Raw genomic sequence first — 25,647 nt, forward strand, 5'->3', positions numbered from 1 at the left:
CTGTGCAGAACCCTCCAGCAACTGAATGGTCCACAGCATCTTTCCAACTCCGTACTATTGGGCAGAAAAGACAAGAATGGGGCCAAGAGGAACAGAGTGAAAATGAACACAATTATGAGAAACAAAAACTTTATTTCTTAAGATTTTATTTTTAAGTAATCTCTACACCCAACATGGGGCTTGAACTTACAACCCAGACACCAAGAGTCACATGCTCCACTGACTGAACCAGCCAGGCCCCCAAAAACCAAAATTTTCTAGAACTGCTTTCCTTTACCACCTTCCTTTCACGGACTGGGATAAAAATACATGAGTTTGTTGGTACCGAAAACGTGTGATAAGACCACATCGGAAGAAGGCAAGACAAGGCATCAAGCCATCCCCTTTTTGGGATTCCCATAGTGGTGGCAGCCTTCACAGTCACGGGACGCCCAGAGTGGGTCCTGGGATTGGACATGGAATGTCAGGCTGGAAAAGGCCTCACGGGTCCACATGAGGAAAGCAAGGCCTCTGCACCTGGCACTTTGTCAAGGTGGAGTGTAGATATGGATAGTGCTCCAAGCCCAGTGATATTCATGCCCAGGGCTAAGGGCCTGCCTGTTCTCCCTCACTCCACACTCCATTAACATGCAATTTTAATGGGGAATGAAGTTGTAAGCAACCTGAATCCAGTTGCAAAAGACAGAAATTCAACTCATTGGGTTGGACAAGATAGAAAACATTCACTGACATAATTGAAAAGTTGATAATTAGGCTTGTCTTTAGGTGTGGCTAGATCCAGGAGATCCAGATCCAGGAGCTCAAAAGAAGTCTTAGATCAAGCCTTCCTCCATCTCTCCTCTGTTTTTCTCTGTATTGATTCTTTTGCCTACTGGCCCCACTGGGCTCACCACCTTGGTTTAGATCCCAGAAGAAAAAAATGTGTACCTCTTTCCCAGTAACTGCAACAAAAGCATGGAGAACACACTCTTTTGGCCTGTTCTGCTCACTCTGGTGTCAAGACCGCTGTCCAGGAGGTTGGGGCACACTGATCGACGTGGCCCAGAGGCTTGAAGTGGAAAGGGGTGGTTCCCAAAGAATAATCAGGCATCTGTTCCCCAAAGGGCAAATGGGTGGTGAGTAAGCAAAAGTAACAGACATCAGAGTAGTTAATAATGATGTCATTTGGTTACTGGGAACCCTGAGAAGGCAGGATTTTGTGTTTTGGGAAGTGATTTTCTTGACTCTCTTTAAGGTCTGCCCCATAGGTAGTCACCTTCTCAGGAGATTGTTTCTTCTCTCTCCTTGCTCTGTGCAACAGGCACAGGCTGGGGGCCAGTCTGAGACAGGATTTTGATTAGTTGCCTTGGACCTGGGCATTTGGAAACCCTCTGGATCCAGCTCCCACAAATGCTCTTAATGTGGGACCCCTTTCTGTCAGTGGCATCTACCCCCAGGCAGGTGTTGCTTTGATTTTTAAGGGCAGGTGGAAGGAAATCCTTTCGTAGAACATTTGATGTGTCTTCATGATGCTGTACTAATGACTGCCCATAATGGGTTTGACTGCAGCAACCACCACTCGCTTCCCATAATGTGGTTTAGCCATAAAGGGCTGTCTGTTGTCCAGTAGAAAAAGCAGATTAGTAGACATGATCAGAGCCTTCCAGAACAGAGCCATTAAACAGCAACCCACAGTCATGGAGTAGCAGCCACTCTACATTCTAATTTCACTCACCAGGTGATAAGTTGATTTTGCAGTTGATAATTTAACTTCTAACACATAAAAATGTCATTCAGCTGGATCAACTAGTAACTTTCTTTTAAATATGGACTTAAGTTGGAAACAATGGAATTATGCAAAGGGAAGTAATATGTACTGCCGTGCAGGACCCACACTGAGTCTCTTTCTAGGTAGCAAGACCCACATTGAGTCTCTTTCTAGGTAGCATCAAGCTAGCAGCGTGGAGGGACTGGCTGGGCACTCTGCATTTACCTGCTCATATTCTAGCCACTGGTCAGCCCCAAGCTCGATCTTCTCAAGCTCCCCATTTCTACGCTGTGTCTAACATAATAACATATGGAGTAAATAAGATAGGCAATAAATACTTAAACAAGAAACAAAAAATAATACACTTAAAGGTTTTGGCACAGTGCCCGGCACATAGTATGTGCTCAGTAAATGTCAGCTTTGCTAACTGTAAAGCCACTGGTTTTATAGTGTATATAGTCATTTGAATAGTGACAACCGCTCAAGGGGCAAGGATTCCACCAGGGTAGAAAACACTGGCTACAGTGTGCCATTTTCTTCACTCTCATGAATCAGAATAAGACATTTCTCAAAAAGCAGCCTCAGAAGGGTTTCACCTCCAGCAGCCCTGACATTTCAGCTTCTCTCCCTTCCTTTCTACATCAAGATGACTTTACACCCAGAAAAGGACTCAGTTATTTCAAGTAAACAAAATTCAGTAACTTAGCAGTCATTTTTTAAAATTTTTAAAAAAGATTTTATTTATTTATTTGAAAGAGAGAGATCACAAGTAAGCAGAGAGGTAGGCAGAGAAAGGTGGGGGGAAGCAGGATCCCCACTGAACAGAGAGCCTGATGCGGGACTCAATTCCAGGACCTGAGATCACAACCTGAGCTGAAGGCAGAGGCTTAACCTACTGAGCCACCCAAGCACCCCTTAGCAGTCATTTTTAAATTGTATCCTAAAGCACTTTTTTTTCCCTTAAGGGTTTAGAAATAAAGTGTGCCACGGATTAAAATAACTATTAAGTGGATCTGGGGAATGGAGCGATGAATAGATTGCATCATTATTATGTTTGCATTAGTAGGGTACTGGCATGATGTGTAAAGTTGTGAGCCTCTTATCTGTAGTTGAATATGTTTAAGGATAAATACCAGATCGTGGGCATGTGTGTCCGCACGCCTGCATACAATATGTGTGATTATTTGCATTTTCTGATTGGATCCCTGGGTTCAGGTGCACTGCCCCCCCCATGCTTAGCTGCTATAGTGCAGGAGTGCCCTCTACCGAGCTTCTTGTGTAATAGCCAAAGCCCTCTCCAGAGGCAAATTTGCCTAGTGCTTAGTAAATGTCCAATCCATATTTATTGAACCAATGAATACATAAGTGCCTCCCTAACCTGGTTCTCAGTCTGGAGCTGCGGGACCAGATCTCTTATGGCCCCACTTCTTAAACTGAGAAAGTGCTTCTGGGTGGGGCTCGGAGCTTGAGGACAGTGATTCTCAGGTGTGGGCTTGGGTCTCGTTTGCTGAGACCAGTGCAGAACAAGGAGGGGTGGTCAGCCAGGAGACTAGACAGAGCAGAGCAGGAAGGGGTAAGGTCAGGAAAACTGTTCAAAGAATCATAAAATTGATGGAACGGAGAGGAAATCGGCAGCCAGGAAATCCAGCTGAGACTAGAGAGTGGAAAAATCAATTTTTACATCTAATTCAGTGGGCAGGTACGGGCAGCAGTAAATGAAGAGGGAGCCAGGAGTCAAGCATGAAGGAGTCGGTTGTCTGACAAAGCCAGGTGGTCCACGACTGAAGTTCTTTGTCTGGTGGGAGGGTCTCCTTCACAAAGACCTCCCCATCAACATTTCCAGAAGTCCTGGAGAGTGGCAGCCCAGGAAGGTCTTATCCCTGGAGATGCTGGTCTCAGGTTAGACTTGGAAGAAACTCTAAGACATTGACTCCAAGGAGAGTTTTGTGGACTGGGCAATAGATTTGGGTGGAGACAAGTGTGGATCTGGGATGCCCTAGACTTTTGCCTCATTCAGGTGATTCAAAGCTTCGAAATACAAAAGACCCATTACTCCATTGTCCATTCAAATTCATCATTTTATGAAAACAAACAAAAAATAGTTCAGAATGCCTTATTTTTTTTTTTTTTAATTGCTGCAAAGCAACTAGACTGAAACAATTCCGGTTCTCATTTTTCTAACAACCACTACTATGAGCATTTAAAAAAATATATTTATTTATTTGTGAGAGAGAGAGAGTGCACACAAGCAAGGGGAGGGACAGAGGAATAGGGAGAAGTAGGCAACCCGCTGAGCAGGGATCCTGAAGTGGGGGCTTGATCCCAGGACCCTGGGATCTTGACCTGAGCTGAAGGCAGATGCTTAACCGACTGAGCCACCCAGGGGCCCCTACTATGAGCATTTTATGATTCTCTCTGTTTTGGCATAAAATTGCTAAAAGAGTTTATTCCCCCTCACCTCACATTTAAGCCTTCATTACCAATTGTCTATCTCTATCATATGCCTGAGATAAGTATGAAAATTTAGTATATCTAATCTTTTCAATCAATATTATTTTCAGATAAGAGTCTTATATAAGATTGTTTTAGGAATGCCTGGGTGGTCCAGTGAGTTAAGTGTCTGACACTTGATTCTGACTCAGGTCATGACCTCAGGGCTGTGAGATTGAGCCCAGTGTAGGACTCTGTGCTCAGCATGGAATCTGAGATTCTCTCTCCCTTCCCCGCTGCCCCTCCTTCTGCTTGAGCATGGCACATGCACACTCTCTCTCTCAAATAAATAAATTAAATCTTTAAAAGTAAAATGATTGTTTTAAGTCTCTCCTTAGTACTTAAATTTCATGTCTTTCATATATTTTTTTAAAGTAGGCTTCACATACAACATGGGACTTGAACTCATGACTCAAAGATCAACAGTTGCATGCTTTACCGACTGAGTCAGCCAGGCATCCCTAAATTTCATATCCTTTTTGTTTCAATAGAGATTTTTATTTTTAAGTAACCTCTACCCCCAACGTGGGGCTCAAACCCAAACCCCAGATCAAGAGTCACACACTCCACCAACTGAGCCAACAAGGAACCCCCTAAATTTCATACTTTAAGTGAACTTTTATCAAGGACATTAAGACCCTACCGTCTGGAAGTTAAGGCTCAGGGCTACTAACAATGACAGAGAGTCCTCATACCAGTGCCAACATCCTTTCAGTTAAAGGGGAAGAAAAAGCTTGGTATGCAAAAGTTATTTGTGATTCGTTTAATTATTCAATCACCATAATTAAATTTCTACTTTAATAGCTACAGTGAAGAAGAAGAAAAAAAACAGGTAACAATAAATACCAGGTGATCAGAGCACCGCACCATGAACCGAGAAGTATTTGATGGAAACTTGGATTACTTTCGTCCCCGCTTCTCCATTCTCCCCAGGTGAACTGGGATGCCTATTATTTTCGTTTAATTAAAAGCGAGCTGGCTGGACCCAAGAGAGATGGAAACAATCATGCTTTTGTGCCTCGATCAAGCCCTGTCGGCTTCTCCCAGTTTCGGTGAAGGAGGACGGGGTGCATTGCCAGCTCTCCCTTTGTCTGCTGTGTGGTCACTTAGGATGACTCTTCTCTTTAATACAACAGTTGGCTTCTTCTAGAACTATCTTCTACGTGAATATGGCATGAGCATCTGAATAGAGTTCTTTAACTCGTTGCTGCTTTTGTTAGAGGCATGGCCACTTACGAATATCATTTTCTCCTTATGAGTTATGCTGTACTTTATGTAATCTAATACTTTGTCCCATTAGTCATAGACTATCCATTTTACTTTCTTGATCCTGCCCCCTCCAATTTCCTAAGTCTACTTTCCCAAGGGCAATCTGGACGAAAGTAAAAACCCACAAGACCTCTGTTCCTTTCTTACCTGGACTTTCAATGGAACTTCTTGACCCTTCCACACTTCTTAATTTTTTTTCCTTAAGAAAACCAACTGGCCTGGCCAACCAGCAGTACTTCCCATACCCTATGTGGCCCCACATTGCTGTCCCCCAGCAGGACTGATTCGTGCTGGTGACCATCTGGCATGGAGAGGCTCACAGGGTCAGAGGTCCACTGCCCACCATCCACATCTATGGCTGAAAAACCCCACTCCCTCCTCCTCTCTGATCATGGCCATGAGACTTTGTCCATTGGTCACTAATCCACAGAATGTTGGTGGCTCCCCGTGTTTGGTCTTAAATGTTCTTGCCCTTTCACGGTTCTGTAGTAATTCCCACCTACCTCTTAAGGTTTCTCAATCTCTGCCACTGCCCACAGCCAGAGGAGCTCAGCATACACCATCCAACTCAGAGCTCTCTCTCTGGGTATATCTCTATCAGCATGACAGAGCAAGTACAGGAAACCAGCACCAGGACAACAGGTGAACTCCTCCTTCCCTTCCATCTGCTTGTGCCTTCATTCAGCCAACCTCTATTTCACAAACAGTCCTTGGAATTAAAACTCGGAGCACTTTTAAATCACATTGGTTGGATTTCCCTCTGTTCAGGATAATTGCTTTCATTCTTATCTTTGATAAGTGCTGTATCTACCTTTATTTTTTATTTATTTTTTTTTATTTCCAGCATAACAGTATTCATTATTTTTGCACCACACCCCGTGCTCCATGCAATCCGTGCCCTCTATAATACCCACCACCTGGTACCCCAACCTCCCACCCCCCGTCCCTTCAAAACCCTCAGATTGTTTTTTCAGAGTCCATAGTCTCTCATGGTTCACCTCCCCTTCCAATTTCCCCCAACTCCCTTCTCCACTCTAAGTCCCCATGTCCTCCATGCTATTTGTTATGCTCCACAAATAAGTGAAACCATTATTTTTGCAGGTGGAAAAAAACTTCACCCAGACATGTGCTTCTGTCCACTCTGCGTGCACCCTGGAGAGGAGGGTAGCTCATCTGATATGCCCAAACCTGACACTTTGCCGAGATCCAGTTCACTAGCGATGATGAAGGGATGTGCGTCCAGGAGTAGATCCATGGTCTGTCCGCTTCTCCACGTGTCACAGGGAAGGTAAGATCTGTAGGATTGGTCTTCTTACACTCAAGGGTAGTGAAGGGCAAGTCCTACTTATGTCCTTAACCTGAGATGCTTTCTTTGGTCTGGAATTCCAGAAATAGGTGGGAGGTCAGTCATCAGTGCTTGCCTAGAGTGATAAAGCAATACTGTTTGGTCCATAGAGGGTCATAATAAGTGAAGGGATTTAGACCTCAAAATCCAACTCTCAACCCCTACCGTGATGCAGAAGGACATTCCAGTGCACTCTGGTATCGAAATCTAATGTGAGGAGACACAACCTCTACACAGCAACTGAGAAAAATCTAAGGAGAGAAGAGACCCAGTGAGTTAAAGACCCTGAGACAAGGGGCCAAAGAATGAAGGCACAGAAGGCTGAGCTTAGTTCCTCTGCTTCCTCCTCTTCTTTTTCCTTTCAGAAAAAGTTGGGTATTTTCATTCTACTCAAAGACATGGCAATCTTTATGGAAGATCCAGCCCTTTATTTGCTCCTGGTAGAGCCAGTTCGACTCTCTTGACAAACCGATGTTCAAGAGAACTAAGACAGAGATGACTGAATAGATCATTTTTTCAGTATTTTTAAAGATTTATTTATTTTAGAGAGACCATGAGCGGGAGTGGGGGGGCAGAGGGAGAGGGAGAGAGGGAGAATCTCAAGCAGACGCCCTGCTGAGGGCAGAGTCTGACACGGGGCTCCATCCCAGGACCCTGAGATCATGACTTGAGCCAAAATCTAGAGCTGGATGTTCGACTGACTGAGACACCCAGTCCCCCAACCCCCCATTTTTCAGTATTTTTGAATGAGGCGAACACACTGTGTAACATTCAGAAAGTACAAAAGGGCATTTGGTGAGAAGGAAGTACCTGTCTCACCCTCCCTCCTTCCCTCCTGCCCCCACAGCCTCTGTCCTGGGAGGTGACAGCAGTTAGCAACAGCTTGTATCTCCTTGTAGATACCTTCTCAGAGCTATTCCTTAAGGAAAGTGTATTATGCTTCTCAAAAATCCTAAACAAAGGAGCCAAAAGAAAGAGCATAAATTAATCTGATCGCGAGGAGTCCAGAGATCTAAAATATGGCCATGAAATATCAAGGCAATCTACTCCAGAAGGAAACTATGAGTTTTTTGAGGAAGGAATAAGCTACGAGATCTTTCCTACTGCAGTTACTAAAGGCCTACAGCCCAGCCTCACCCAGCCCCTGAACCCCGAGGACTTCTCCCAAGAGCAGCTGGATACTGGGATCACTTGGAGGCACTCCTAGGGCACCCCAGTGCCTTGGAGCTGTCTCCTGCCCAGGAGCCACTGGACACCTGCCATCCAGGAGATCAGACCTCTGTTCCACCCACCTTGGCAACAGGCCAGCCAGTCAGAAGCCCTCTCCCTGATTCCTGCGACTGGACCCCCAGCTGCTGGTGGAGTCCTGTTTGACCTGGATGTAACCCTGTGTCGATTAAATGATGTATGATGGGCTGGCACGGATGGGAGAAGACAGGCTGATCTAAACAGTAACTCCAGCAGCTTCTCCGTCTGTGATGACTTGGGAGGAAAAGATAAAGACAAACAAAAGCAAAGAAATGAGAACAAATTTGATTTTTGTGAGGGAAGAAGTGGACTGAATTGTAGCTTATTTATCTGGTATCTCTTAACTTCATTTCCAGCCTACTGCTCACAGACTATGTCTTTGTCATAATTTTATCTAGTGCTAAGTGGGCAAAGTAACAAAATAAAAACAATCTTAGGCTTTTCCTGGCCAAAAAGGTCATACATTCAAATACAAAAATTAGGTCTAGACTTCAGGACAGAGTGATGATTCAAGAAAGCAGGGCTGTGGGGCACCTGGGTGGCTCAGTGGGTTAAGCTGCTGCCTTTGGCTCAGGTCATGGTCTCAGGGTCCTGGGATCAAGCCTCACATCGGGCTTTCTGCTCAGCAGGGAGCCTGCTTCCCCCTCTCCCTCTGCCTGCCTCTCTGTCTACTTGTGATCTCTCTCTGTCAAATAAATAAATAAAATCTTAAAACAACAGCAACAACAACAACAAAACAGGGTCGAAGTCACCTCTAGCCACAAAGACAAGGTGTTGTTGGCTTGTAGACGGGAGCCTTTGCTGAAAAGTTGTCCTAGCCATAAACTGGAATGCCCATCTGCAGCAAACTTATGAAATAATCTAAGATACTTCCATGTAATTAAACTTCTGAGCTATTAAAAAGAATGAGGGGCACCTGCGTGGCTCAGTCCGTTGAGCATCTGACCTTGACTTCGGCTCAGGTCATGATCTCAGGGTTGTGAGATCGAGCCCTGTGTTTGGGTTCCATGCTCAGCGAGGAGTCTGCTTGAGATTCTCTTTTTCCCTCTCCTTGTGCATCATTGTCCCCCTCAGTAAAAATAAATAAATCTTAAAAAAATAAAAAGCATGAGATGAATCTGTGTGCATTGATATGGTTCAGATCACCCAGACATTATTAAGTAAAAAAGAGCGTAACACAAAAATGCTCCCACCTCCATGAAAAGGCTTGTGTGTGAATACATATATATATAAAATCTATATAACAAGTGTATGAATGTGTGTGTGTTAGATAGACTGATACAGATATATGATATATGATAGGCATGGGGATTTTCCAAAAAGATAGACAAAAACACAAGGAACTACTGGTAATGGTTATCTCTGGACAATGGAACCGAGTATGTAATTTGGAAAAGAAACTTTTGTTTCCTTGCATACTTAACTACCGTTTGAATTTGCTTTGCATGTGCATAAAAATATTATTTTCATCATAACAAAGAAGGTCCAAAAAACCCATTTAACTAATGAATGCATGCACAAAAAGAGGAAAATGCCTGCATATATATGCGGATTTTAAAAGCCTTAAATTCTGAACTGCATTCTAGAAAGAATTAAAATAAATAGAACACATGTCCAGAGAGTGAATTACCACATCAGCAAATGTCAGATATCCATAAATAAGTGATTCATGTTCAGTTGCATGAGATCCATAAAAGTAGTCTCCAAGCTTGACTGAGCTATAGGTCTTGGGAAGGAGCCCTTCCAGGGAAAAATTTATGGAGGGCATCATTTTCCTCTAGAGCTGCTAGCCTGCTACCTCAAGGTCAGACAGGCAAGGTTAAATGTAACATTAACATTTAGAAACCCTATCCCACAGAAGTGCAAGTGCAGAAGGAATCCAGCTTTCCCCAAATCTTTAAGCTTTCTAGGAAGGGGCCATACTGCCAACACCCCAGATTCTTTGCAGTTTTTCTCTTCCTCTCTGTCTTTCTTTTTTTTAAAGATTTATTTTATTTAACTTAGAGAGAGAGAGAGAGCGCATGTGCATGTGCATGCATGAGTAGGGGGAGGGGCTGAGGGAGAGAATCTTCATGCAGACTCCCTGCAGAGCACAGAGCCTGATTCCGGGCTTGATCCCATGACCCAAGAGACCCTAACCTGACCAAAACCAAAAGTCAGACACTTAACCCACTGAGCCATCCAGGCACCCCTCTTTGCAGGTTTTCAAATGACTTTTTTCCGAAGTGCACTCCGAAGATAAAACAGCGGGTATAAAACAGATACAAGATGCCCAGGAGACTGGAGACATTTTGTGCTATGACTTAAAAATCAAAAACTCTCCTTTCTCCTGTGTGTGCATGCAACTTATCTTTCATAGTGACATTTAATCTACATATCATTAACACCTTATTCCATGCAAGTGGCAGAGAAGTAGCTCCCCAGCCGAGTTTCTGTGGGTGGTGCAGAATGGACTCTGCACCGGGGTTTTTCACACTTCTGGATCCGGCTGGGCAGAACGAAGCCCGGCAATGGGAGATGGAGAGCAAGCAGGGAAGATGAGTCCGGTCCTTCACGCTCTGTGTGTGGGTCACGAACATCCAGACAGAGTTTCCTGTGTGAAAAAGGCTACCTGACATTTTTGAAAGATGCCAGTCCTTATCACCTGAGACATGGGTGTCCTCTGTTTTGCTAACTGTGGGCAAGAGCAGTAGACACTCTTCTCTCCTTCATGCCCCAATGCCTCTTGTGGAAGTAATGTTTTCCTGGAGAAATCATTCTTTCAGGCCGTTTTAAATTTTGACTCCCTAATGAAATCATATGAGGAACTGAAATGTGTAGAAAAAAAAAAACATTGTCATTCAGGGAACCAGGGCGTCTGGCCAGGGCCGTCCACTGTGTCGTTATAACTGGTATTGATCGCGTCTGTTCATGTCAAATTGACCTTTGCCCTCTCCACAATCATTTCAGTAGACTCATTACTCCCCCTTCCTCCCCCCGCCTCAGGGCACTATAAAGACCCAAAAAAGAATCTAGTCAGCAAGTTTGATTTACCCCAGGTCTGAGTATAGAGTTCTTTGTCTACTTTCCCCATTCTAGAAACTTCTGTCATAGTCAACAATACATAGAACCGAAATGATGGAACGCAGTCAGAGGGTTCTCAAGCCACCTGTGCCTCATGTGTTCTTATACTTAAGTTGGAAACATCATCACTTCCGATTTTTGGAGTTTTTTCTTTTTCTTGTTTGTCGAAGCCATTCTTCTGATAAACACCTTCTGCAATAAAAAATTAACTTTGGGGGTGCCTGGTGGGATCAGTCGGTAGAGCGTGCAACTCTTGACCTTAGGGTTGTGAGTTCAAGCCCCATGTTGGGTGTAGAGATTACTTACAAATAAAAGCTTTAAAAAATTTAACTTTTTAAATCCCGTGGTTAGCCTGCAATGGATCTGGGCTGTACTAATGATCTCTGAAAAGTCAGCATTGAAGTGAATGCCTATTAGAGGTATTGGTACAAGTAGCCAAAGCGTATCATTTCCATAATGGCTCCCTTTTAAATGCACCACAACTTTCTATTTCTACTTGTCACATTACTTCTCATGAAGAACACTGTCTCACTTGTCACACGTAAGCGCGCCCTGAGCATAAAACACGTTCTTTATATTGGGTGTGCATTGAGGTGGCTGCCTACGCTGACCGCAACAGGTGGGCCATCATTCATGGATCCACAAATCCCTCTTATGATGTGAGTATGCCCGGGGGAGATAATGGGGGGAAAGATATTTACAGTACGTCCAAGACACGATCCCTTTACACAGAACATTTACTCCCCAGCTGGGGAATGAAGTGTTGACGTGTTTTTAGAAAACGCATCTTCTCACTTCACCTCTTGTTTTCCTACCTACGCATTAATTACTTATGCTCACCTTTTCTGTCTTTCAGATTTCCCATTTCCTATCCTCTTTCCTTTCTTTTCCTCTCCTCTGCTAGTATCCTAAGTTAACCAGGAATTAATCTGGTGCCTCTGTTGTTATCAAGGGCCAAAGAATGGCTCACTTGCTATTTGAAGCTGGGCAGCCCCGACTTTTCTGGAATCCTTGTCTTCCTCCCACTGTTGGCCACACATGTGCCTTCTCTCACATGTCAAAGAAGGTCTGCAATGGTCCTAGCCTTATGAGGCCACCTCCCCTCCTTCCCACAGTGGGCCTTTTCTGAGTCATGAGACACAGCTAAACATCTCACTCCAACTCAACAAAGGAAAGGCAGGCTTTCAGGCAGGTAAATGAGTGAGAACACCACCTGATGGACATCCCAGGTTCATAGTCATCACACAGCCCTGCCACCCGGTGAGGCTGGGACAGCATCAGTGGACCTGTGTGCTCCGGTCACCATGTAAGAGCCCATATCTGTCATATAGGAGAGCGTTTAAGTGAAATGCAGGAAAGGAACAGCTCATCATTTCAAATACAAGTACACCCTTTGGGAAAATAATTCAGTATATATTCATTTAGGATATCATGTGTAAACATAAATTTTGCAACAGGTGATGGCATCAGGAAACCTAGTCCCGATTCTCAGGGGTCTATAGACTAGCAATAAATGCAGACAAATTATACTGTAGGAGTAACAGTGGGAGGTGAGCCCAGAGCACAGGGCAGGTGGGGGGGGGGCAGATGGGACAAAGAGGGAGAGGTGGCTAGTGAGGCAAATACCTTCAGGGACAGCTTCTGGCCAGGTGATACCTAAACAGGGGACATAATTCACTGACACTCAGGTGGACACAATATGTGGTTAGCTCTCTGGTGTCTGTGAGTCTGTCCCCATAGCCTTCTGAATGCACTGGGGTCCCCCAGTGGTTTGCGGCAGCATGGTCATAAGCCACTGGAAGAAGACAAAGGAGCCCACTTAAGAAGGGCTCAGCACAGCAACTTGGGGATGGGTTACGGGGTAACGGGCACCGGTGATCTGTAAAGAGCTGAAGAGAAAGCCCCTGAGTTATTTTAGAAATTTCTTCAAGAAGCCACAAGAGCCCCTGTTCCCAGACTTCGGGTAGGTAATACAAAATTACACTTATAATCTTGCAATCCTAGCAACCATTCAAAGGGTACGCCCTGGAGACTTCCTGTATTGGAGGGTATCAGTGATCGTAGCAACAAGAAATATAGCTTCCTTTAATTCAGCCAATAGTACGTGCCAGTTAACTGATAACAGCTCCCAGTTACAGTGTGTTCTAACCACAAAGATTTAGCACTTTATATTTCAAAGTTTTATTTTAGTAATACGATTTTAATGTTAAGTAGATTTACAGTAAGAGGCAAGTCAGGAGAATTATGAGAAGAAGGAAGTTCTCTCTAGCCTAGCTGCTCACAGAGGGGCTGCCTGGTAGAGGAGGCCGTGAGAACCCACACACCCCCGCCCCCTCCAGGGCCCAAACCCCCAAACAGCCCTGTGTGCCTGCGCAGAGCGACACCTGTTCTTTGCCTTCCGTTCTGCGATACAGAGTTTCCCCTGGCCGCGCGAACACAAAGATTCACAAATCCTCTTCAGTAGAGCCCCTGTTCAAGTCTCATTGGCTTCTAAATAACTCTCTCTCTCTCATTTCTCTGTTTCTCCGTCTCTGTCTCTCTGTGTCTCCATCTCTTGCCCTGCAGCCTTGCTTTTTCCCCTCTTGGAGGTGGGTGGTCTCTGCGTCTCCCCACCACGCAGCCCTCTTTCTGCTACCTCTGCTGGCCCTGCCCCCCCTCTGAACCTGGCAAAGGTCTCTTCCTAAATGGGGCACACGCTGGCTCCCTTCCAGTCCTTACTTCCTTGTCCTTGTGGCATCTAGCACTCTTGATGTTTTGTTTTCCCAAAACCCTCTCCACTTTATCTCTCTTGTATCTCATTACATCCCTGGCTCCCAGCTTGTCAGACCTTCAATGTCCCCCGACGCGGTCCTGGTCTTCCGCTTGCCCCTGAACTGTGCATATTTTCTGGGTCCTCCTCTCGGTTCTCTTTCCTACCACACCGTCCCCTGGGGTGTTCCCCGCCCCCCTGCAGTCCCAGCTGACCTCATCTTCATCCTCCTGTCTTCCTCTTTTTATTCTTTCACCTGCCCACTTGTCTCCCAGCCAGAACCTGGCAAAGTCGGACGCTAGTGAAGGTGTCACACATTTTTGGATGAGCCATTTGGGGATAAGCCCTTCTACATCCGGAAGGAATATACCTGTTTTCTCTCTCTTGTCTGATTGAGAGTGACCTTGATGGTGTCATCTGAGCTGCAGGAGGTGGGCGCCCTGCTGCCTCTTGAGCCAAGGACGTCACTGGGTAATGCTCTCCGTCCTGTGTGTGCAGCAGCACCCAGGGCAACTGGCTGGGGTGCAGGTGGGGACCCAGGTGTGCTGGTCACCATCAGACCCTGCATGTCAAGCTGGCTGTGGTGTGGAGGGGCCCCGCAGAGACCCGCTTTCAACCCACTTATAACTCACAATGCCCTGTAATGACATCTCCAATTTAGGAGTGCGACAGAATGGTTGTTTTGAATATTACTGGGTGAGTATGAAAATTATAATATTAGAAATTATTTGTTAACTAGAATATCACAGTTCGTAATGTTCATTTCATAAAAGCAATTCTAAATTGCTTAACACAGTGGCAAAGAAGAGCTTTGCCAAAATATAAGGCTTAGGTTATGGAAGACAGAACTCACGGAAAACGATCTGAAATGCTCCTTAACAATTATCTAGTGGGGTACCTGGGTGGCTCAGTCGGTTAAGCCACTGACTCTTAATTTCAGCTCAGGTCTTGATCTCAAGGTCTTGACCCCACATTGGGCTCAGTGCTGGGCATGGAGCCTTAAGGTTGGTTCTCTCTCTCTCTCCCTCTCTCTCAGCTCTTTCCTCCTCTCTCCCACTAGGCATTCACTCTCTCTCTCTCAACAGTAAATAAATAAATCTGGAGAAAAAAAAAAAGGAAAGGGAGAGAGAGTTGTTTGGGGAGGCCCAATGCAAAGAGGACCTGGGTGGGGCAGCCACACTGAGTCATAGGAAGGACACGACCCTCTAGCCTGGCCTTCTGACAGCAGGAAATGACAGAGTAGCCTGGGGACCATCATCTTCACTTACAAAATTGCAGACAGCTCAGTAGATGAGGAGGAGGAGCATCAGGTCCCATGAAGAGTGACTTCCCAGGGCCCTTCCTTGGGGGTCCTGATGGTGTACATCTCACCTGCCCAAGATCACCATGGAGGCTTGGGGTGGTGTCGCCCCTTGCAGGGCTATCCTCCCTTTGTCTCCCACGGCACTGAGAAAGCCAGAGCTAGGGTTGTGTTGCTTTCTCATCCACTTTCTGCTGCTCTGGTTTCCCAGGAAGCAAGGTCAGAGCCAGGATGAGGAGGAACCACAAACTCCATTAGGAAGAGATCTGGAGCCTTTCCTTGAATCTTGGACTGTCTATGAACAACCTTGGGACAAAAGTGTCTGGTACCATTGGGCAAATCTTAATGAGGGTCTTGAGACAACCAAAAAGCTCTGTTGGAAGCCAGAAGCCAGGAAGGAGGGGATTGACAGGTGGTTATCGAGTTCCTGGGCCTGCCACTCCCCAGGACAGACAGGTTTTCCTGAAGCCCCCGTACAGAGAATTCGGCCAGAAACACAGTCCACACACAGGCAAGCAGATGGGCTTTGTGGGCAATGGCACAGTTGGAAAGTTCAGGATGGTCCGATGTTGGGGTCCCTGAGCTTGTAAGAACTACACAACCATGAAGGGGAAGCTGTGCAGATAGCTATGGCGACCTGTCATTATGGCACCGAATCATTACTTAGCAAAGCTTCTCTAAAGCTTCTCTTGCTCAAGAGAAGGTCCTGTTCGTATGCAGAGACCCTCAAACAGACAATATCTGTGCTATTTTTGAGGGATAGTTCATCAACACAACAAAACAAAACCCTGTTCCTAAAAAATCCAAATATTTGGCACCACCAAACACTCTCTTCATTCACTGGGAAGACATAGGAGCAGGGAAATCTTTCAGGTATATTTGATCGCATCCCATGCTTTTCTGAAAGGGATGCTTGACTTTGTTTTAATAGCATTGGTCCAGGAGTTGGTGAGCTCTGGGCTCCAGGTCTGCCCGTGAGACCATTCAGGATGAGGGCCGGCCTCTACTTTCCTGCTTGTGAAATGGACATGATAATAGCACCCGTCTCCTAAGCCACAGGGACAGTTATGGGAGGCTGGGCATTAAAGGACCCAGTGCTGTACCTGGAGAGCAGGAAACACTCTCAGTGTCAGCTCTTGTGGGCTTACCTTCTACCACATCATGTTATGTCAGTCATCCCATCGCTCTGCCTGATCGTTTTGTGCTTTACCTGGAAGTCACTAGAATACCACTTTGCATGCACTGGGTCGGTTTTCTGGTTTGTGATTTGTTCAGTAAATGGTTACAGCAGATTTTGTTTAAGCATGCGTTCCCCTAGTTTGTGAGAATAAAAGGATATATACTCCACTTTTCGAGGGCAGAATAAGCACCATGTCTGTGCTCTATCTACCTCACGCTCCAGACAGGTGTGAAATAACCACGTCAGGGAATTTGCATATTCGAATTCCTTCTTTGTCAGACTCCTGATTTTGTCTACTGAAATCTGCATTAAAACCATAAAGTCCTGAGGTATGGTTACATGACTATAAAATGATTATTTTTGTATAGCACTTACCTTCCCGAACAGTGAAAAGTTGGTAATCCACAATGTTAAAATTACCGCTCTTAATTTTCATGCCAATTTATGAAGTGGGGTGTGTGTATGGTGTGTGGTGTGTATGTGTGTGCATGAGATGCATGGTATGTGTGATGTGTGGTGTGTGTGTGTATGAGATGTGCGTGGTGTGCAGAAGTTTTTTGTCTGTGATGTGATGTGGGGTGTGTGTATGTGTGATGTTCACGGTGTGCATGTGTGTGTGTGGTTGACTGTATTTGTGGTGTATGTAGCATGTATGTGTGTGTGAGATGTGTATGGTGTGCAGATGTGTTTTTCATCTGTGACGTGATGCGGTGTGTGTGTGTAGCATGTGTGTGTGTGCGAGATGTGCATGGTGTGTAGATGTGTTGTCTGTGATGTGATGTGGTGTGTGTGTGGCGTGCGTGAAGGCGGTGTGCTGGTGACTGAGGTGTGGCCAGAAGTGTGGGCTTCACTAAAGCCCCTGTTTGAAAGGATACAGGGCTGTTTCCATCTCCCTCAACAATGGCTCTGCCACAATGGGAGCGTCAAGTGTGGGCTCTGTCACCTTCGCTGGGACCCTCCCAAGCCCAGACTCTTGACTGGGGGTCGAGGGAGCCATGACCACTGCACAGGAGAGAGTAAACGCTGCAAGTCTGACTGCTGTCCCTAGGAAAGCCTTCTTGGGAGGTGGCCCTTGGCTGGGGACTGTGTGCTTTGGCGGCTTCCCAGCATCCCCAGGACTGACGAGAGTGGCTTGCTGTGCCCACACTGTGTGCACACAGTATGTTTGAGGCTGAACACCTGCTCTTCTCCTGGGAGGCTGGAATTTGGGTACGTGCCAGGCAGAGGGTGCCTACAGGATCAGCCCCCAGCAAGATCTCAGGCTCTGAGTGTCTGACGAGCATCCCTGATAACATTTCACATGTGTTGTCACAACCCGTTGCTGGAGGAATTTGGGGTGCCCCTCGTGACTGCATCAAGAGAGGACCCCTGGAAGCTTATGCCTGGTTCCCTGTAGACATTGTCCCATGTTCCTCCTTTTGCTGACTGCTCTGTGTCTTTGCCCTGTAATAAACCACAGTCACAGTCCTGGCAGTCCTCCTAGCAAGGCTTTGACCCTGAGGGTGGTCTTGGGGACCCCCAAAACAACCTTTTTCTTTTGGGGTTATCAAGGGATAAAACGAAAGCCTTGGGAGATTTTGAGGAACACAAAGGCCTTTGAAAATCCCTCCAGTAAGAGATCTCTTAATGCGGAGAGATCTAGGCCATCTTGGGGTTTGAGCAGATAGTCGGAAGAAAAGAACCCCTTCCCTGTTCTAATTAGTCTTATAACTAGTTTCAGTCATAGCTGTCTCAGGAAAATTGGGTTGCTTTGTACATAGAAAACCTTTTTCTCTAAGCAAGAACATGGCAAGGGCAGAAGGGAGAGTCTAGAAGACGAGAGATGAGCTTCAGACCTGCCCAGGGCCGTTAGAACCCCATGGTTCAGTTTTCTAACATTTGAATATATCACAGTGTTTTATCAGTTTTTAAAATTTTCAAACTCTGAAAAGTTCATAAAATGATAATTTATTACTTTCTAAGTAAAGCACAGAAGTGTATAAATCACAAGATCACTCTAGGAGAAAGGCACATCTTTAAGCCTTACTGTTAGAATTTATACAATCGTGAAATAGTATAAAATCTGTCTACTTGCCCAAGAACTATAATCCTATCACAAAATCCACCTGAACATTTTAGGGGACACATAGGTTGGCTTTTCCCCCTGTCTTGGCAGATTAAACCTCTGCAGATCAGCATTCTAGATCAATGATGGACTCCCAGGGAACATGAATGCTGTGATCAACAAATGGGGGGAAAGGGCACCCTGACGTATCCCCCGGTGCATACTGTGCAGGTCACCGATTATCGACGGCTGGAAAGTGCATTAGCTTGCAGCACGGTTCTGTAATGATGAACGCGCAGGTGCACCCAGTCCCAGGCCAGAGGACTCCAGAGCAGATACACTGGAGCTGGAATCCTGGATTTTCTGTCTACTTGTTGGCTCTGTGACCGTGGGGAATTTTTCTAACTCCACTACCTCTCATTTTTGTCATCTGTAAAAAGTGCACAATCACTGCTACATCCGTAGGTGTTTTGAGGACTCAGTGAGTAAGGTATCCAAAAAGGAGGGTGACGGGAGGAGAGCGGCTGCGAGTGGATGGCAGATTCACACCTGCCGTGGCGGGGGGGGGGGCTCGCTCTGCCCTGAGTGGTACCTCCATGCAGCAGCGGCATAAACACGATGCTGACCTCACGCGGCCCTTTTAAGAAGCACGCAGAGTCACCCACGTGGCGTGCTAGAGAGGCGTAGCCCAGCCCTAGTCCTCAGTAAACGCTCCCCTGCCATTACTGGTACCCAAAATATCTCAGAGCTCACGTCTCTGACATCTTGCCTTCTACGGTTCCTTGCATCCAATCTGTTTCCTTCATACCAAACAGATTGCAGATCTTTTGAAATATAGACATGAATTCAGAGAGTATAGTAGTCTGGAGCAGCAGGAAGAGAAAAGAGCTCCCGCTGCTCTCCGGAAGGTCTAGGGAGGTGAGCGGGTGCGTGCAGGAGATCTTGAGACTGGAAGTCAGGAGGGTAGAAGCGCTGAGAGCGAAGATGTGTGGACAGTGGGGACAAGAAGGAGAGGAAGTTCTTCTGTTATCGTCAGTACACTGTTGGTGCTGTAAAAGCATCTCACGTTCATTGTTCAAGTGTGCTCACCTACCAGACTAGCTGCCTAGAGGGTAAGGATCACACATCACCTTCACCTAGAACCCCTCCTCCCAGGTAAAGTCTGCATATTGAATGGATGCCTGAAAATTGTTTATTCCGTATTCAAAGAGCCGAGAGGTGAATGGTCTCAGTGGCTTTCCTTTGTATCCACAAGCAGTACCCAGGACAGAAAGCTTTGCAGGGATCCACCCAGCAAATTCCAGTTTTGATAGAAACATCACCTGCGAACGGATCTTCAGGAGCCTTTCTGCATTTAGCATCAACAGTGCCCTGGTGTGCAAAGGAGGTCAACATTAGTAGAAATTCATCACATCCATGAAGAACATAGCTTATCAGCGACAGCAGTGTTAATAGAATCCATAACTGAGTCAGTCAAGCAATTATAATGTGAGAGGACAGAAGGTGGCGGCTGTCCATGCTACAGCTGAAATAAAGCCGACGTGGAGCTTGAAGAACCAAAGCTTCGGTGAGCAATGCCTTTGTTAATGATATATTCTAGATGTGCTTAAAACAAAGCCTCTGAGTCACGTTGGGTTTGAGGATGACTGTCAGCCTGCACCCAGATGGCCCGAAAGTGAATTGGCAATTCATTTATTTGTTTTGTTACTCATGAGAAAGTGTTTGCTGAGGGCCAGCAATGTGCCTGGCTCTATTCTCAGAGCGGGGGTGGGGCGACAGAGAGCGGGGTTCATGTCATCACTCGGACCGTGATGGTGGCTGCTCATCGTGGTTTATTGTCCAGACCGCAATCTGGCTGGGAGTTAATATGATGGTGAACGGGGATGGAAGAGCAGAGAGAAAACTGTATTTTAAGTGTACATCAGTATAATGGATCTAAGGTCAAATTTCTTAAATTGGCCCATGAACAATGTGCCTTGAGGTGTGTCAAATCCGAATAAATACAGAGCAACTTCAGGGAGCTCTCCCTACTTATTTTACTTGAAAATGTGAGGGAAACCTGTGATTTTTGAATATAGATAAGTAATATTGGGGAATGCAGAATTTCCTATTTCTTTTTAAAGATTTTATTTATTTATTTGACAGAGAAAGATCACAAGCGGGCGGAGAGGCAGACAGAGAGAGAGAGAGAGAAACAGGCTCCCCGCTGAGCAAAGTGCCTGATGCAGGGCTCGATCCCAGAACCCTGAGATCATGATCGGAGCCAAAGGCAGCGGCTTAACCCACTGAGCCACCCAGGTGCCCTCCTATGGTTTTTTTTTTTTTGTTTTTTTTTGTTTTTTTTTTTTTTATGGTGAAACACGGAGCTTGAGGGAATTTCCTCTCTTCTACCAGCACCTTCAAATCTAGATCTTTTAGAGGATGTGTTTGTTCTGTTCTGCTATGAGGGTCATCCGATGCAAAAAAAAAAATCTGGAGTCTTGTTTCAGGGTGTTTTTTCTATTCCCACATGTTCTGGTTAAATTTCTCATTTGACATAATCTACAACTACCACTCCTTGCAATAGAATGAGAGTGATTTAGAGGACGGTAGTATTGGGTGTTTGTGAAAACAAGGCTTAACTTTTAATGGAAACCAGTCTGGTTGCTCCACAACCCCACATGAGAAGGTAATTGTCATTTTTTACTGTTATAGCTGGAATGTAAAAGCTCCAAGGAAAGCTGTCCAAATGGTGTCTTCTTTTTTTCAAGAGAAGACACCTCATAAATAAGAACTGACATTAAAATAAACTAAAGTAATTGATTTGGGGAACAATGAGGACAAAGTATTGGATGACCTAAGTTCTCCACCGACAGCGAAGGTCAAGCTCAGAGGAGGTCACGGATGTATTGATTCATAAGACATGGCACTGGCCTGCAGAGGTCGGCTGGGAGTGAAAGAGTTTTGATAGTTTGAGAAATAATCTGATCAATTCATGGATTAGGGTCACTTGGGTCCCTAGCAAGGCTTCTCGAAGCTCTTTGTGAATAGGGACGGTCTAGTTGCTTGTTAAGTCTATGGATTCTCAGCATCCATCCCAAAGATTCCAATTCAGTAGGTCCCCGGTTGGTTTGGGGATCGTGCCTGTCCTCACCAGCATCTCAGGGGGTTCTGATACAAGTTGTAATTTGACTGTAGCTTGAGAAAATTTGGCACTGGGGGGCCCACGGACAGACTTCATCGTCGTTGAGATGGAATGGCAATTAGTTTTGTGTGTTCATATTCCTGGAGAGAGGAGCCATATCTTTCTTCCGATTCTCAATGGGGTCCTTACACAAGAGCACTTGAGGCTAGGAAGGAGACCCCAAAGCGGGACCCTGCAGTCTGCAAGATAAAGGAAGGAGATAGACGAGTAGAGCTATATGGACTGGCATGGCCATTTAGTGCATGGCTATAAAGAACCAATTTGGACCTTAAAGTAAATTAAAATATTGGATTAAAAACAAAGGAGAGGGGGCGCCTGGGTGGCTCAGTGGGTTAGGGCCTCTGCCTTTGGCTCCGGTCATGATCCCAGGGTCCTGGAATTGAGCCCCGCATCAGGCTCTCAGCTTGGCGGGGAGCCTGCTTCCTCCTCTCTCTCTGTCTGCCTCTCTGCCTACTTGTGATCTTCGTCTGTCAAATGAATAAATAAAATCTTTAAAAAAAAAAATAAAAAAACAAAGGAGAGAGGGTGCCTGGGTGGCTCAGTGGGTTAAAGCTTCTGCCTTCAGCTCAGGTCACAATCTCGGGTTCCTGGGATCGAGGCCTGCATCGGGCTCTCTGCTCAGCAAGGAGCCTGCTTCCTCCTCTCTCTCTGCCTGCCTGTCTGCCTACTTGGGATCTCTCTATCAAATAAATAAATAAAAATCTTTAAAAAATTATTTTAAAGAAAAACAAAGCAGAGAAGATACTTTATAGATGTCTCAGGATGGGAGCAATTCATGTCTCAAGACCTTCCATCTAGCTCCCTGTCAACAGACACATTGTTCTTAGGACAGTGCGGGGAGGAAACGTGCGGGGGCAGCTGCAACTGTCATAGGCAAGCACCATATGTTCCCAGACGGACGGATTACTTTTAACCTCCCTGGAAGGCTGACCAAGAGGCCGGGAATGCTGGACTGATCGTAATTACGGGAAAGAGATCCGGTTTCTGGGTTTTTCTCCCACCCACTGGCTCCCCCAAGTGCTCTCCAAACAGACATCAAAGAAAGGTGGAAGGGTAGAAGGTGACAGAGCTTAATCAGTACAAAAAAAGAAAGGCATCAAGAAATAAAAAGAGGAGGAAGGGAAGGGGAATGCGTTTCCATCCCTGAAAAATGGATTTCTCATAAAAAGAAATGGTTTCATCTCCGTGATCAGACACTGCATCGAGCCTCCTATCGATGTTTCTACGAGGCTACGGTGCACTCTGCAGGGCCTGTGGCTTTATAGAGAGGGATCCGGTGAAGGACCGCTGGGCGAGCAGTAGAGAGACGGGCTCCCACCCCTGCCAGGGTAGTGTTGCAGGAGAGGGCCATTCTCCATACCCAAGCCCTTCGTTTGGCACCTTTTGTTTACTCCGTGCTCTCACCCTGTGGTGACTGGTCACTCCATAACCCCACATGAGAAGGTAATCATCATTTTTTACTGTTATAGCTGGAATATAAATGCTCCAAGGAAAGCTGTCCAAATGGTGTCTTCTTTTTTTCAAGAGAAGACACCTCATAAATAAGAGCTGACAGTGAGTCTGCCTGGTTTGAGGGGTGAACTTCTGTTTTCTAGGTTCCTTGCCCTCAGAAAGGGACCACCATGTTCTCTCCCACTCCCAGCCCCAGCCCCTGAAGGAGCGCCGTGTACCCTCCCTGCCTTGAGATGATCTGATAAGAGCTTTAACCTCCCCTTGATGTGGCTGCCTCAGCCCCTGAGCCTACGTTGTGGGGGGGTGGTCTCTGTACGAGCCTGGATTCCAGGGGTGGGGACATGAAGCTGGAGTTCAAGAATGCCGACACTCTCCTCCCCAAGGTCAGGCTGCCACATGCTAACCAGCTGTGGTTTGCAGCGTACCAGGGACCCTAAGAGGAAGGTAAAGGCAATAGGTGAGTCTACTGAGATCCAACACACCTGGCAATGGCCTCAGCCAGCTGAAGAGGCATGGACGAAGGGACGATTTACAGAAGCAGGCTGGAAGTAAGCAGAAGAATGGGAAGCCCATTATGACATGGAATCATAAAGGTTCCAGCTGGAGCTGCAGCCATGGGATGACCAGCTCCTGCTGACCCACGCCAGGAAGGGAGAGCAGAGGGGCATCAACAAACACCCCAGCCTCTCCCTTCTGCCCTCCCAGGATTGTGGCCAGTGGCACCCCTTGGCTGGATCCAATCAGAGGCCAGAGGGCCAGGAAGCTCCAGTAAGGGAGCCTCTAGAAGTCAGCCTTCTGGGCACAGAGCCGGGTAGAGAAGGGCGGATGAGTCATGTGCATGTGAGAGGTTGCCGTGCATGAAAACGGATGAAAATCAGACCAGATATAGAAAAAGGATGTAGATGAGGGGCTTTTGACCTGGTTGTGGCCACAGAGGTTGACCGTGAATGAATCTCTTTCTGTCTGAAGCTCCCAATACAAGAGTGGGTGGGTGGGAGGCTCCCCACGCTTGTTAAGTTTTATGAAACAAGTCATAGGATGGTGTTAGGGACCGAATTGTGCCTCCCTCAATTCCTATATTGAAGCCCTAACCCCCCATATGACAGCATTTGGAGACAGGATCTTTAGGGAGGTAATTAAGGTTAAATGAAGTTGGAAGCGTGGGACTCAAACTGGATTAGCCTGGGGTCTGTAGAAGACAAGGAATAAACACCTGAGAGCTCTCTGTCTGTTTATGGGCATGTAGAGGGAGGACCAGGTGAGGACTCAGTGAGGAGGGAGACGTTTGTAAGCCAGGGAGGGAGGCCCCGCCATATACCAACCCCACTGACCCCTTGATCTCGGGGTTGCTGCCTCCAGGGCTGTGAGAAAGAAATCAGAGTCACCTAGTGTAAGTCACCTAGCCTGTGGCGTTCTGTGTTGACAGCCTGAGAAAGCTAACACAGATGGAAACTCCCCTGTAGAGAATCCAAAATTGGGGCAGGACATTGTTATCTAACGGCAAACAGTAGAAAATGAGGGGCCTTTGTTGACACACCCTCTGCCTGATTCTCCTGGAGTTCTGAATCTTTTTGTCACTCCTTAAAAGGGGAACAGTGGATGATTTGGGGCTTGGCAAAGAAAAGGGAGCATTTTCCATGACCTTGCATGGGGATTCCCCTAAAATAGGCAGAAATCATCAGTGAAAGAGACCTTTGGAGCAGGAAGGGTCCAGACATCCAGTGATGGGTGTAGAGCAGCTAAGGTGGACACAGACAGGGAATTTATCAGGTGAGGGAGGCAGCTTCTTTGACTCATGTGATGTCTACACCAGCCTCAGCCTAGGTGGCCCCCAAACCTCATTGTGGCCCCATGGGGAGCGTGGCCACCAGGGGGAAGCAGAGGAGCTCTCCCAGGACATCATCTGGTCTGACAAGGTCTTGGCTGTCTGGGTCCAGCTATGCTCACTGGGGTGGTGGGCAGAGACAGGTTCGAGATTTGTCTATCCGCAGATCCCGATCTGGAGCGGTCCAGAGGTGGCCATCAGGATGGACGAGAGCACTCAGGTGCCCAGAAAGAACCAGCCTGATAGCAATTTAGTGCTTGGAATTTGGAACCTCTTCTCTTGGGCCTTCTGATTTGCAGCCTATATTTGAAGCAGTGTTCGTTGTAACGGTGTCTTCATGATATGTCAGATTTCCTCTGACCGTCAGACACCTGGATGCCTTGTTTTTACCTCGGTATGTGTTCCTCTGGAGAAAATAACTATTTCCCTGAGTCGTCCACAGGTAAACTAGAGTAAACCATCCATATGCCCCAGGACCAGATATTCCAATACATCCCCAAATTTGGGGGGAAAAAAAAGGGATACTATTAACTTTATTCATAGAAATCTCCTCTGATAAAATTCCCCGGATAAGCTCTAGTTGGTTTGGATATATACCATTCCATTCTTTTTGCTAGGATTTTATTTAGGACTTTTGTTTCTATTTTTGTGAATATGATGAATATAGAATTTTCTTTTTTTGCATTGTCTGAGTAAGCATTTGGTACTGGAGTTATGCTAACTTTATAAAATATACTGACCTACATGAAAA

The sequence above is a fragment of the Mustela erminea genome, chromosome 8 (assembly GCF_009829155.1).
Source record: "Mustela erminea isolate mMusErm1 chromosome 8, mMusErm1.Pri, whole genome shotgun sequence".
NCBI classification, from domain to species: Eukaryota; Metazoa; Chordata; class Mammalia; order Carnivora; family Mustelidae; genus Mustela; species Mustela erminea.